Genomic DNA, 13,434 nt, shown 5'->3' with positions numbered 1-13,434 from the left:
CTGACACTCTTGTTTTGCTTGGAGTCCACGTTCCCATCCCTCTCTGCTTGCAAAATCCTACTCAGCCATCCTGGCCCCACCGAAATGCTCCCTTCCCAGGGAATCCGTGCCCAGACACTGGCCCCAGCAGAACTCCCAGCCCCTTCCTGGTGAACCCCTTCCTGGTTCCCTTGCTGGTTTGTGAATTAGCATCCTCTATCTCCCCCCATTTCTGCTCTCCTCCCCTCCACACTCAGCCCTGTTCCAGGAGGGACAGAAGTAAACACTTACTGAGATGCTGTCATAAATTGCTATGTGCTGTACTTGCTTTGGGGCTTCGCAGGTGGCTCATTGGTAAAGAAACCACCTGCCAATGCAGGAGACGAGAGTTCGATCCCTGGGTCAGGAAGATCCCCCGGAGGAGAAAATGGCAACCTAGTTTTGCCTGGGAAATCTCACGGACAGAGGAGCCTGGCGGGCTATGGTCCACAGGGTCACAAAGAGTTGGACACGACTGAGCAACTGAACACCCACGCATGTATTGCTTCTCCATGAAACCTGGGTACCACTGACTCATGGCCTCCCCCACCCCACCTCACACCCAAGCAGCAGGGTTGCCCCAAAGCCCTGGCCACCAGAGGTTCAGAGGGCGGTCAGGCCTCCCTCGCCCTCCTTCTGATGCCCCCACCCCGTCACTGGGCTTCTGCATCCCTATTACGTGGCATGCCTGCTTGCATCAGCCCCAAGGTCAAAGACGGTTGTGTCCATCTCTGAGTCTCAGTGCCACTCCAGCACACAGATTGAGGGCTGGTGGTTCAGAGAGCAGAGCCGGCTGCACGGGTGGCCTGCCCTCCTCCCAGCCCCTTATCATCAGCATCTGAGGATTGGAAGGGCTCTTGCAGATCACATGATGTGAAATCTACCCATCCCCATCTTTCAGAAGAGAAAACTGAGGCCAGAGAGATCGGGGGCATCAGAGGGAGCAAGGTGTGGGAGGAAGGTGGGCAGGGCTCCTGGGACACCAGCCCTGCTTTCTTGGTGATGCAGGAAAGCAGGGAAAGCCTGGAGAGGTGGGGAGACCCTGCTGGGGTAGGGGCACTTAGGCCCGAGTACTGTGGATGGGGAGAGCAGTCAGTGGGCTTGCAGGGCACATTTCCAGGGAGGGGTGTTCCCCTCTTCCTGAGCACCCCCCTCTAATCCTCACAGCCTTCTCCTGGCATCTTTGTGTTCTCTTGCCCATGAGCTGCTCTCAACTGTAATGAGAGGCCAGCTCCTCGGGCGTGGCACCCAGGGGAACAGTGTGGAGACATTCCCTGTTCCAGTACAGGAATTTCCTGCTGGCCTTTCTTCCTTATTATGAGCGGCTATGATTACAGAGTTTCCAACAGGTGGAGGCCAACAAAATAAACAGACCTTTCAATATTGACTCTCGGGCTCCACAGAAGGCTATCATCTGTCCTGCCTCCCAGAACCTCGCCAGCAAAGGTGAAACCAAACAAGAGGGTCAGAGCTTGAGAGCGCTGGGCATGCTGCCCACGAAGCAGACTCCAGAAGCAGTGGCCCTGGGTTTCCACACTGTCCACCTTTCTCCTCCTGGATCAGCTGGACTTGGGGGGAAAGGAGACATTTTCTCTAAGATCGCAGGGCCCAATTCAGGTTGCAGGCTCACTTCTGGGCTTGAAAAAGAAAAGAAGGGAGGGAAATAAAGCCTCCTTGGGGATGCCTCTGAAAGCCACATGCTTCCTCTAGAGAATTTACAAACCTAGAGTCCTTTAGAGCAGGACAAGTAAGATTTCACTTCCTTGCAAGCCATGACTTTTTACTCTCTCCAGCAGCAAGAATGGACTTCATCACTCAGATGGTGTCATGGTTAAAGAACTGGAAGAGAACTAAAAGCAGTACCAACCCCATGATCGTAGATGATGTAACTATGGTCCAGGATGACTTGACCAAAGACGTGGGGATGGGATTCCTCCTGGGCTCCGCTGCAGGACTGTGTCCAGTCCCCAAGTCTTGAAAGTAGCCTCTGAGGGACTTCCCTGGTGGCCCAAAGGCTGAGACACTAAACTCTCAAGGCAGGGGGCCTGGGTTCGATCCCTGGTCAGGGAAGTATTACTAGATCCCGCATACTGCGACTAGAGAGCCCACATGGTTCACTGAAGAGCCTGCATGCCTAAACCTAGACCAGGTACAGCCAAATGGATGAATAAATGCTGTCTCTCCATTGTGTACATGTACTGCAACTTAGGTATAGTCTATTAACACGGATAAATGGAATCCAGAAAGATGGTACTGACGGACATATTCGCAGGGCAGCGGGCATAGAGAACAGTCTTGTCGGGGGAGGGGAGAGTGGGACACACTGAGAGAGCAGCACGGAAGCATACGCACTACCGTATGTAAAACAGAGAGCCAGTGGGAATTTGCGGTGTGATGCAGGGAGCTCAACATAGTGCTCTGTGACAACCCAGAGCAGGTGGCATGGGGTGGGGGGTGGGAGGGAGGTTCCAGAGGGAAGGGACATACATATATACCTATGGCTGATTCATGTTGCTGTATGGCAGGAGCCAACACAATATGGTAAGGCAATTCGCCTCCAATTAAAAATAAATTAAAAAAAAATTTTTTTAAGTGGCCTCTGAGAGACAGAGTGCCTGGTACCACCTTGTCTGACATACTACTGTCTTCTATCAGGAATTTCTGAATCCCAAGTTTAGAGAGCAGCGAAGGAAAATGCACCATATGATCAAGGCCGCTCCCTAAAGGATGGTAGAAGCTGTATCATTATTTCTGCTAAAAAAAAATTTAAGACTCTACAGTGAGTAATATATGGCTCCCCAAATACAGGAAAATACAGACAGAATGAGCTCCTTTGGGCGTGATGAAATTCATGTTTTATATCTACTATTTTTTTCCTTATAGAATGTTTGAGAAAGGAAAGTTCAGACCTTTTGGCCCCTAATTTCACCTTATCGGGTGCACATGCTGCTGCTAAGTCGCTTCAGTCGTGTCCAACTCTGTGCGACCCCATAGATGGCAGCCCACCAGGTTCCCCCGTCCCTGGGATTCTCCAGGCAAGAACATTGGAGTGGGTTGTCATTTCCTTCTCCAATGCATGAAAGTGAAAAGTGAAAGTGAAGTCGCTCAGTCGTGTCCGACTCCCAGTGACCCTATGGACTGCAGCCCACCAGGCTCCTCCATCCATGGGATTTTCCAGGCAAGAGTAAACCCAACCCCAGTGCCCTGGCTGTTGATGTAATAAATAAGGAAATAAGAAACTCTACTCCATAGAAGGCTTTCCAACCTAGAGTTTTGTGGCATCAATCAGATTCTAAGCATAATGAGTATGAAGCAAATCTGTTGCCAGTGAGGTTACGAGACGGCTCCAAATTATTTCTGTCTTCCACCATCCAAAGTTTGTTAGCAGCATCATCATTTTGGGAAGATGTTTTGTTTGGGTGCAGGAAAAGAAGCTTGATTTTTCTAAGCTGGTGTTCTCAACCAAGAATAGATTTTAGACATCAAAAATGATACCAGCTGACAATTTGGAATTTGAGAGGATAAAAGCTGAATGACCTATTTTTTAAAGCGATAGTCATCTCTTGACCCATTAGAAAAGAGAAAATAAGAGACAACCGCCTAACACTGTTTTAAGAAAAACAACACAGAGGCTGTAAAACAGCTCACTCGACAGTGACTAAAGATCAGAACTGTCATGGGATTTTGCTACTGAGTCAAGAGGTTGCAAGTCCTCCTAAGTTCTGTGGACCTCCTCAGTAATGACTCTGGCCTCCCCACAGTCTCTTTTCCCGGTTTATGCCCTGAGCTCAGGTTTTCTCACCTCTTTCTGGGCGACACCCTTGACTTTATACTTTTATTTTCTCCTGCACCCAATACTCCCTGCAAAGGATGGCCAGATGATGACTAAGGCAAAGCACAGTCTAGACTGCCCCTTCTCCGCACACACACGCACACACACACACACACACGCACACACCTTCCATGGACACCCCTTCTGTGTTTTCAGAATAAAATCCAAAACCTTTAGTGCGTGTGCTCAGTCGTGTCTAATTCTTTTCGACCCTTTGGACTATAGCCAGCCCAGCTCCTCTGTCCATGGGATTTTTCAGGCAAGAATACTGGAGTGGGTTGCCATTTCCTCCTCCAGGGGATCTTCCCAACCCAGGGATCAAACCCACATCTCCTGTGTCTCCTGCCTTGGCAGGCAGATTCTTTACCACTGAGCCATGGGGGAAACCTTTAGCCTGGCCTTCAAAGCCCTCGGCACCTGAGAGTCTGCTTCCTGCAGCTCACCCACAGCAGGCCGTTGAGAGCGCCTTGTTGGGACTCCAGCCACAATGTTGTGCTAACTTTGCTTTCCCGCTCAAAGGGCCCTCCCTACTGTCTCCAACCAAAGTCCAGGGCCAGATCCAGCCCTCAAAGGACGGCCTTGCCCTCATCTCGGAACTGGGAGGAGCATCCTTGCCCCGCCTGGACTCCCAACCACATCTCTCAGAGACTTGATCACCCCGCTGCCTTAGAGCCAGTAATTTGCGGAGTCAGTGCCAGGGAGGGGAAGGGGATAGAGAGGCAGAAAGAACTAACTCTCACTGTGAACAAGCTGGGAAGTCTCTCTGATCTCATTTCCTCATCTGTCAAATGTCCTTAAAGAAGGACTGACCCGATGAAGTTGCCTTAGGTGGTGGGTAAACGCGATAATTCACATAGATAGCACCTAGTCCACAGCCTGGGACTAAGTCAGGGCTCACAGTGGTAGAATGGCAGAACATACGAGAGAGAGAGAGAGAGAGAGAGAGAGAGGGAGACAAAGGAAGAAAGGCAGGGTTGGGGTGGAGGCGGAGGCAGAGAGAAAAGAGGAGGGAAGGGGAGGGGAGAGAAGGAAGAAAAAGCAATCAACGACCTTCTTTTTCTACCAGAGTCAAAGAAACTTGCTACTCCATAGAAGAAAATATACACATACATAACCTTCCTTGGAGAGAAAATTTGACATAAAAATGTCATCAAGATCAGGGGAAGGGTGAAATCAATTAATCTTCTGAGGTCCACTGTGTATATTTATGAACTGAATTCTATTAGAAACTTAACATTTTCAAAATGGCATCACCCTGTCCACTCCCATTGCTTGTCTGCTAAAGAAACAGGGCAGAGGGCAAGGACTGGCCAGTGGCAGGGTCCAGATTGGAAATCTTTCAGCCCAGAGCTCCAACCTCCCCATACATCACATCACCATTCTTGGAAAACACACAGTAAAAACCTCCCACCCAGGGGGGAACTTTCAGCATGAGAACAGGAAGAGTTTGATAAACGCTTTCTCCAAAAAGCAGCTATAAAGCTTGGTCAGAACTGTCAGAAACAACCATTTCAGCCCTCTGGAAATTGGTTGTAAACACACAAACTGAGACACGTTTGTTCGTGAAAACAACTGAATTCGTGTTCTTGCCTGGAGCTGTTCCCATCCCCCGCAGTTCTGTTGTTTGATGACTCCACCAGGACAGGTTGGGAAAACCAAGCGGCGTTTTGTCACAGCCAGAGTGGTCTCCATTTGGAGAGGTGTCAGTTTAAATGGCGATCTCATAAACAAGTGGACAGGGAGGGCTGGCAGCTCTGAGAGCTTGAAATTGGGGAGCAACGGACCGGTGATGACCTGGAGATTTAACGGGAAATTAAGGGAGGTGAACCAGCCCCAGGGAGATGGATAACCCTCCACATGTCGAAGGTTGACCGAGGCCGCAAGCACCACACAGACAGCAGCAGCCCATGCGGCCCACACAGCCCTGGTCAATGGACCTGCCCACACGCACAGTGGAGATGCAAGGGCCTGATGGGAAACAGAAGCCCCAGCAGGCTTCGGGGAGAAAAACCTGTACATTTGAATGCACTGCCCAGCTCAGTCTCAGATTTTTCAGCCGAGAGTGGAGGTCTTATTGGCTCACGGCATTTCAGCTACAATATAAACATTATAACTGAATCAGTTTGCTGTACACCTGAAACTAACAGAACCTTGTAAATCAAGTTATATTTCATTTAAAAAATAAATAAAGGGTGGAAAACATGAAGTTCTGAAGGGCACAGCCCAGAGACTAAGGTGCAAGAAAAGGTTGAGACTTTTATCCTAAGATTATATAGGATGCTTCCCCTCCCCAGCACTTTACCACCGCATCCACATAACAGGATCCTAACAGGAGGTTTCAACCAAAAGAGCAGAAAAACACAAGGAGGAGCTCATATAGCAGGAGCTACAGAAATTGTAAGATGTTTCAAACTAAATGAAAAGGAAATACACCTTATCAAAATTTGTCGAACAGTGAAAGAAGAGCTTAGACGGAAACTATAGGATTAAATGCATATATCAGAAAAGAAGAAAGAGCTAAAATCAATAACCTAAGTTTCCACCTTAGGAAACTTCTAGAAAAAGAGCTAATTAAATCTAAGGTAAGATCTTAATAAATGAAGATGAAATAGTCATAGATTGGAAGACAATGTGGTTAAGATGTCATTTCTCTCTCACTTGATTTTTTGGTTGAAATGACAAGTTGATCCTAAAATTGCATATGGAAAAATACAAAGATCTAGAGTAGCCAAGAAAATTGTGTAAAAGAAGGAATATTGGAGGATTTCCACTGCATGATTACAAAATATATTAGGAAGCTTCAGTGATCAGGCAATGTGATATTGGCATTAAGACAGGTGTATGGATTACTGGAACAGAATTAAAAGTCTGGAAATAAAACTTTACATTTATGATCCATTGACTGTCAACTAAAGTAACAGGACAATTCAATGGAGATATTGTCATCTTTGCAGCAATAGGAGCTGGGATAAGGGATATATACAACCTAGATCCTTTTCTCAATCATGCATAAAAATAACTCAAAATGAGTCATAGTGCTAAGCAAAAGAGCTAAAACTATAAAACTTGTAGAAGAAAACATAGGAGAAAAATCTTGTGAAAATCTTTATGGCTCCAAAACAAGAGTCATTAAAAAATGGATAAAGTGGGAAGGTCATGTACACACTGCTATATTTAAAACGGATAACCAACAAGGGTCTACTGTGTAGCAGGTGGATGGGAGGGGAGTTTCAGGGAGAATAGATACATTGTATGTGTATAGCAGAGTCCCTTTTGGGCTCCAAAATCACTGCAGATGGTGACTGCAGCCATGAAATTAAAAGACGCTTACTCCTTGGAAGGAAAGTTATGACCAACCTAGATAGCATATTCAAAACATAGACATTAGTTTGCCAACAAAGGTCTGTCTAGTCAAGGCTATGGCTTTTCCTGTGGTCATGTATGGATGTGAGAGTTGGACTGTGAAGAAAGCTGAGTGCCGAAGATTGATGCTTTTGAACTGTGGTATTGGAGAAGACTCTTGAGAGTCCCTTGGACTGCAAGGAGATCCAACCAGTCCATTCTGAAGGAGATCAGCCCTGGGATTTCTTTGGAAGGAATGATGCTAAAGCTGAAACTCCAGTACTTTGGCCACCTCCTGCGAAGAGTTGACTCACTGGAAAAGACTCTGATGCTAGGAGGGATTGGGGGCAGGAGGAGAAGGGGACGACAGAGGATGAGATGGCTGGATGGCGTCACTGACTCGATGGACGTGAGTCTGGGTGAACTCCGGGAGTTGGTGATGGACAGGGAGGCCTGGCGTGCTGCGATTCATGGGGTCGCAAAGAGTCGGACACGACTGAGCAACTGAACTGAACCGAACTGAAACTATCACAACGCTATTCATTGCCTATACCCCAACACAAAATAAAAGGTTTAAAGTTTGGAACAAAAAATTAAAAAAAAAAAAAAACCTTTGTGCTTCAACAAATAACCTTAATAAATGGAAAAATCCAGTCATAGACTGGGATAAAATATTTGCAAAACATGTAATTGATAAAGGACTTATATCCAGAATACAAAAAGAACTTTTACAACTCAATAAGACAACCCACTTTTTAAAAAAATTCCTGGCAGGAATTAAAATGGTATATCTACTTTGGGGAAAATGGTTGTTCCTTTAAGTGAAACAAAAAGTTACCCAAACCCTGCAAATTTACTCTAAGGAATCTACCCAAGAGAAAGGAAGACATGTTCCCACAAAGACTTGTAAGTGAATGTTCACAGCAGCATCATTGATAATCACTTCAAATTGGAAATAATTCACACATCTACCAGCTGCTGAGTGGATAAACTCCATGTGGAATATCCACGAAGTAGAATACTATTCAGCCATAGAAAGGAATGAGATACCAGTGCTTATTACAGCATGGATGGGCCTAAACAAATCATGCTTCAAGAAGCCAGCTGTACAGCCTATATATATTGTATGATTCATTTATATTAAATGTCCAGAAAAGACAGATGACAGACAGAAAGCAGATTCATGACTACCTGGACTGAGGGCTGGGAGTCGGTGTTGACCGCAAATGAACTTGATAGAAATTTTTAGGATGATGGCGATGTTCTCAGACTGGCTCACGGTGATGGTTGTACTACTCTATAGATTGATTAAAAATAATTAAACCATATACTCTCAAGGAGTGAATTTTAAGGTATGTAAACTATATATCAATAAACCTGTAAACATAAAGTCTGATGCTCGGGGTCAATTCAGCAAGAGAGATGAGCCCTCTGGAAGATGACAGGAGACAGACAATATCCCGCAATGATATAAATTCCTCCTCCCTCCCCAGGACCGCCCTGGCTGACTGCAGGCGGGCCTGGCCATATCCGGTCCGGGTCAGGTCACGCCTTTCCTGTGGCCCAGTGTCCCTGTGGGCTCTTGGATTTCACTGTCATGAGCTCTGGGACAGGGTACCAGGTGTCAGCCACCTGCTCAGTACTTTCGAGCATCGCAGTATGGTGGCACTTCTGTTACCAGTGACAGTCCACATGGATTTATTATAAATCTAACAAAAATAAATACTTACCTACAGTCTTGGTCTTTATACACACAAAAGAACTAAAATGTACCTTAATAGTTTATACTTGCATAAGTTGGTGACACTTTCTGCCCCACTAAGAATACAAGCACTTAGAACATACTTGATGCTTGTCCCCCAGGAAGGAGTGTGTGTGTGTGTGTGTGTGTGTGTGTGTGTGTGTGTGTGCACATTCTGGTAGACTCAGGTGGAAGATGAGGCCTAGGAGATGTAGTCATCTGATGTTTCTCGTTTTAGTTGAGGGACACATCTGTGAAGGAATGAAAGGTGATGTTATCACTTCCTCTGCCAACTTTGCTGCTTTTAGTTTTTCCTTTCTTTTTTTTCTTTAGGAGAGAATTTCATTGGGGCTGCAGCTGGCTTCTTCCGAAGAGAGATCAAACCAGCACATTTCCTGCTCTTGACTTTCTCATTTACTCTGGACTCCATCACCAGCTGAGTTTTCCAAAATTCCTTAACTGCTCATTTCTTGATTCACATTCATTTCACAACAGATGTTTATGGAGCTCCTAGCTTGCACAAAAGGCTCTCTTAGACATGAGATGGGGCTACGGAGGTGGCAGAGAATGGCCCATCCTTGGAGAGTTTACAATCTGATCACAGCAGGAGGCAAACAAGGTGCCTACAAATATCTAAACTAGTCACTAACGTGGTCACAGTGATGCCAACTCAGCCGTCAAGGCACAAAGGAGAAATCTTTGAGGGGAAGAGCCAGGAAAGTCCTTTATGGAGAAAGCGTGGCTGAAATCAGGCCTTAAGGATGGATGTAACTGTGAGTGACAGCTGCCGGACCACAAGGAAAGGTACGTGCCTGGAAGATGCGGCTTTCAGAAATGGTGTATGTGAGCAAAGGACCATATCATTTTGCTAAAACACAGAATAAGTATCGGGCAGCAGCACCACATGTATTTATAAATATAAGTTGGAGTTCAATCACATGGGACATTGACTCCCAGGGAAGATTTTAATTCCCTTCCGGACGTGCAATGTGAACCTTCTCTGACTCAAAAGACACTGAAAGTCAAACCTGGAGAGCATCCCCATATGGTCACAAAATATTGGATGGCTGTCCTGGGTAACTCTTAATCCCCATCCAGCCTAAGACTGAAGCTCAGTGGGCCCTAGCAGGCCATGAATGGGAGATGAACTCTTGTCTTCTGGGGTCTGGGGTGGCCAGAGCCATGTATGGATGTTGGGGATAAGAACTGGCCTGCCGGAGAGGTGCCCTGGGCGTGGTTTACTCAGAAGTCCGTCTCTCCCGCAGCTTTGAAAGCGAGGACGGCCTTCCCACACCTGTGGCCCCTCGTGTTTCAAGTACCAGGCGGGCTGGCGCCCACCGCTAGCACAACGGGAGGCCAACATGGTGTGTGTGCCCGTGCTGATTCAAGATCCGTGTGAACGCTATTAATTCCACTGTTCCAGACAAAAGTTCTTAAGTGGAGTAACCAGGCAGCCTCGGGGAGGCTGTCAGAAGAGTTTAGAAGGCTGACAAATATGCGAAGTCTTTACCGGCTCTCCTCTGGGGGTCATTTCTCTGGACAACTTGGGCTGCCGCTGCCATGAATACAAAATTCCTTCTGAGGCCAAAAGTCCTGTGACGGGAGCAGAAAGGGAAGAGGGAGGGCCGGGGTTCCTATTTCAGAAAGAGGGTTGGAGGGATGGGAGATGTAGATCAGACGACCCCCTTTTAGAGCCTCAGGTATGGTGAGGGTGGCTGGGAGGAGGCTGAGAGAATCATTACAAGCACAAAACCCATGTCTTGCTAAAGGTACTCACTGCTGTGTAAATCCCACAGCAGCAGCTAGATCGGCCCCAAATGGATAAGGATGAGGCTGGCCGCCGACTGTGATGGCTGGACAATTAAGTTCAGTTAATACAAAGACAAGGACCAGCCAGCACGGCCCAGGCCACCAGCATTCTGAAGAAGCTGAGATCAGATTCCGGGGTGCTCAGCGGATTTAATGAGCTAGACATCCCCTGGGTCCTTTTTCTGCTTCAGCCACTTGGCAGGCTCTGTTGAACGTGGACATTTTTTTCCTCTGCTGGACTGATCAATGTCTGAAGTCCTGTCCACCTTTAAAACTCTCCATGCCTTTACTTCGGTCAATTTCACTACCTGGGCTCAAAGTGTATGAAGGATCTGGGAAAGTCACTTGGTTCTAGAGATTTTAAAAGTAACTCACTGGTGGATGGTGGTGATATTTACTACGCTGGGAAAAACAAGGGGGAAGAGCAGGTTAAGACAGTCCAGGGGAGGCCAAGAAGGCTTTCAGATGCAAGATACTGTGGATCAGGAGAGAGATCCGGGCTGGAGATGTGAAACTGGGAGTCATTGCTCAATAGAGCATATTAAAATCAGGGACTACATGAGATTACCTGGCAGCAGTGGAGGGGTTGCAGCTATAGGAGGAAAGAGAAGATAAATGCAGGTATGAGAACGCCCAGGATGGAGACTTGTGACCCTGCAGGATCTGAGGTCAGGAGAAGGAGGGACCACAGCCAGCAAAGGGGGCTCTGATCTCCTCAGTCCTAATCCATCCTTCACATTGAGACCAGGGTGACCTCTCCAAACCCAGATGGGTTCCTGAGACCTCCCTGCTAAGTCTCTCCTGCCCACCTTACCCTGAGAAAATCTAGCACCTTAGATGTTACACAAGTCCCTTCACAACCTAGATTTCACCTTCTCTGGTAGGGTCCTCGACCTCTCCTCCTGTGTCACAGCACTTTAAGATCATGTTTTGAGGGATTCCTTGGTGGTCCAGTGGTTAAGAATTCGCCTCGCAATGCAGAGGACATGGGTTCGATCCCTGGTCCAGGAAGATCCCACGGTCACAGGGCAACTAAACCCACGTGCCACAACTACTGAGCCTGCTCTCGAGAGTCCGTGCTCCGCAACGAGACAAGCCACCGAAGTAAGAAGCTCACGCACTACATAGAAAGGAGCCCCTGCTCACTGCTACTAGAGAAAGCTTGCAAGCAGCAGTGAAGTCCCAGCCGGAAATAAACATTTTTTTAAATTGTGTTTTGCTTGTCTGGGTACACATTTGTCTCGGTTATTAGATGTAACTGAAGGATCATGTCGTTCACACTTTCAATGCCCGGCACATAGTAGGTGCTCAAAACTATCTGCTGAACGAGATGAAGGAAGGAAGGAGGATGGAAGGAAGGAGGGCAGACTCCTTGTGTGGGAACCTTCTCATGAAGAATGCATGACAATATCTGCGCCATCTTCCTCCTTGGCATTTTTGGAAACCTTGAAACCTGGGTTGGGATGAGAAGAGTGCCCTCTACAGCGAGACAGATACAGAAACAGACACTTCCTGAAATTTTCCCAGAAATATAAACCGCTGAGCAGGCAAAGCTGGAACTCACACCAAAGCAATCTTTTTAAGAAGCCAATTAATGATAGCGATGTTCTCAGATGACTGGATCCTATATGTATATAGAAAATCCCCGAGACACAACGCCAAAACTATTAGAACTAGTCAGTGAATTCACTAAAGTTGCAACATACAAAATTAACATGCAGAAATGTGTGAAATTTCTAAATGATAATAACAAACTATCCAAAAAAGAAATTAAGAAAAAACCCTGTGTATAGTCACATCAACAAGAATAAAATACCTAGGAATAAATCTAACTCAGGAGATAAAAGACCTGTACTGGAAACTGTTAATATAAGAGGCTGATGAAAGAAATTGAATATAACACAAACAGATGAAAAGATGTACTATTTTTGTATTAGAAGGATCAATATGGTTAAGTGACCATACCACCAAGAAAATCTATGTATTCAAAGCAATATCTATTGAAATACAATGGCATTTTTCACAGAGCCAGTACAAACAATTCCAAAATTTATATGGAAACACAAAAGACCCCCAGTAGCAAACAATCTTGAGAAAGAAGACCGGAGCTCTAGGAATCAGTCTCCCAGACCCCAGACTATACTACGAAGCTATAGTAATCAAGATAGTCTGGCACTGGCTCAAAAACAGATACATAGATCAGTGGAACAGGAGAGAAAGCCCAGAAATAAACCAATGCACTTACAGTCAGTTAATCTAAGACAAAGTAGGCAAGAATATACGATGAGGAAAAGACAGACTCTCTAATAAGTGCTACTGGGAAAACCGGACAGCTACATGCAAAAGAATCAAACTGAACTACTTCCTCACACTATATACAAAAATAAACTCAAATGTACTAAAGACAAAAATGTAAGAACTGAAACCATAAAACTGCCAGAAGAAAACATACGCAGTACATTCTTTGACACTGGTCTTGGCAGTATTTTTTGGATACATCTTCTCAGGCAAGAAAAACAAAAGCAAAATAAAATAGGACTGTGTCAGACTAAAAAGCTTTTGCACAGGGAAGGAAACTATCAATAAAATGTAAGGCAGACTATTGACTGGGTGAGGATTTTTGCAAACAATATACCTGATAAGGGGTAAATACCCAAAATATACAAAGAACTCACACAAGACAATATCAAAA

This window comes from Bison bison, unplaced genomic scaffold (assembly GCF_000754665.1).
Source record: "Bison bison bison isolate TAMUID 2011002044 unplaced genomic scaffold, Bison_UMD1.0 scf7180017864213, whole genome shotgun sequence".
Lineage (NCBI taxonomy): Eukaryota > Metazoa > Chordata > Mammalia > Artiodactyla > Bovidae > Bison > Bison bison.
This window is presented reverse-complemented; position numbering follows the sequence as displayed.